Genomic DNA, 2,428 nt, shown 5'->3' on the forward strand with positions numbered 1-2,428 from the left:
CAACCTAAACCTCTCGTGGCGCAGCTTGAGGCTGTGTCTTCTCATCCTGTCGCTGGTTGCCTGGGAGAAGAGGCCAACCCTCACCTGGATAAAACCTCCTTTCAAGCAGTTAGAGAGAGCAGTAAGGTCCCCCCTGAGTCTCCTTTTCTCCAACCCCAGCTCCCTCAGCTGCTCCTCACAGGACTTGTGCTCCAGACCCTTCACCAGCTTCACTGCCCTTCTCTGGACACGCTCCAGCCCCTCAATGTCCTTCATGCAGTGAGAAGTACAGAACCAAACACAGGATTTGAGGCACAGCATTGCCAGTGCTGAGTACAGGGAGACAATCGCTGCCCTGGTGCTGCCGGCCACACTATTGCTGATACAGACCAGCATGCCGGTGTCCTTCTTGGCCACCTGGGCGCACACTGGCTCATGTTGAGCCACTGTCAACCAGCACACCCTGGTCCTTTGCTGGTCCCTGGCTCCTTCCCCCTCTTTTCCCCCCAAACTGTGCCGCAGGCAATGTGGGAGCCCCCTAGAAGCCCACCTGCCTGGCTGCCCCAGGGCTGCACTCCCTACACAGCCACTTCAGCCACTTGGTACAAATCCACTTTCCAAACCCACTTGGAGCCCCACACAACACCTTACTGCTCTACCCATGCACTCCAGTTTCCAAACTGAACTTCCTCCGCCTCAACACCAGGAGGAGCTTCTTTATACTGAGGGTGGCAACGCACTGGAAGAGGTTCCCCAGCAAGGTCATATGCCCTCCCTCTCTAGAGACATTCAAACCCACCTGGACACATTTCTGTGTCACCTGCTCTAGGTGACCTTGGACCTGCTAGGTGATCTGGTCTAGGTGTCATGGACTAGATGATCTCCAGAGGCCCCTTCCAACCCCAACTATTCTGTGAGTCTGTAATTTTTTGTATCGTGCTGTACCATGCCTGTATTGGGTGCCACAGCTGTCATCAGGGAGCTTTGGCAACTGAATTTGCATTTGTGGATAATTTCTGTCTTCTGCTATTTGCTTTAATCTCTAAAAACATGGACCATAAAATACTAAGGATAGATATTCTTAAAATATTAAGGACAAATATCCCTGGCCAGAGTTACAACCTATCTGCACATCAGCAGTACCAGTTTTACGTCTATTGGTATAATTTTTATGCCTATGAACGTGTATTTAAATGGAACAACAAGATATGATAACATAAAAGCAGATTTCTCTGGAGACAATTCAAACCCTAGAGGCTGATTTAGTCTTAGTGTCTGCTTAGCATACAGTAAACCTTGTCTTTGGTATCAGTTCAAATACCCATATGGGATTTCTGAAACTCCTTGGGAGAATGCTTACCACCTTTCTCCTTTGGTAGGCACCTGACTGCCTTATCCAAGCACCTCCACTGCAACTACAAAGTTCTTTTGACAGAAAGGCACAAAGAAAAAAGCCTGCACTCCGAGGGAAGGGCACTGGCACCCCGGAATCACTAATCATAACATTGGCCAGCCTGTCATTCCTGACAGAAATGCACCCAAAGGCCAGGATGGGCTTCAGGAGATGTTGTCTGCAGAGTGCATTGTGCAAGAAATAGTTTACAAAGTGTCTGTTCCTGGTAAAGCACGAAGGAAGTGCTTAAACTGACTTTTGGTTTTGTAACATCAGAATTCCTAGGTGTCATTCTAGCATTTAATTTCTGTGCAACATTAGAAAGTGAGCAAATAGTTTTCATAGAATATCAATGAACTTTTATTTAACAAAAGTATTGAAAAATGTTGCTTTAAGGAACTATAGAACAGCTTGCAAACAAAAGTTGATTATATCCCAAATAGTATTGCTAATTCTAAAAAGAATGTTTATGATCTTGAAAATATTAGCAGTGATTGAAGTTACACTCTAACATGTTCAGCTGTTTAAAATATGTAGTTGCTCCAGACACATCTTTAGTGCTATATACCTAATTAAGTAGTGAATAAAGTGCCTATTTATCACATCCTAAAAGAGCTGTTTTCAGTGCATTTTCTTTCATATTTCCTCTATTGGGCATTTATTGGTTTTGACTCATTCCAGCATATTATAGCTATCAACACCTGTGCCCATTTAGGAATGAATTCCAGTACAAATCATAGTGAATTGAATAGGCATCTCAAAGATGCATCACAATTGTTGCAATATATTTAGAAACTCAAACAAGGAAACAAACAAATTCTGTAAAAGTGATTTAAATAACAAATAAGTTATCTTTATAAACAGCTTATCTCCTTGAGAACAAAGAATAAACAAGGCAACAAGAGCTGGGTTTTCTTCCATTATTAACTCAGATCACAATATGAATGGGTGAAATGTCAAGAATAATTGGAGAAAATGACAGTATAATCTTCAGCAGAAACATCTGATTTATTTAAATTGTCACTGTTTTTTTCTTAACCTTGCTATGCAAGGCAG

The sequence above is a fragment of the Haemorhous mexicanus genome, chromosome 3, assembly GCF_027477595.1.
Source record: "Haemorhous mexicanus isolate bHaeMex1 chromosome 3, bHaeMex1.pri, whole genome shotgun sequence".
In the NCBI taxonomy this organism is placed as follows: Eukaryota; Metazoa; Chordata; class Aves; order Passeriformes; family Fringillidae; genus Haemorhous; species Haemorhous mexicanus.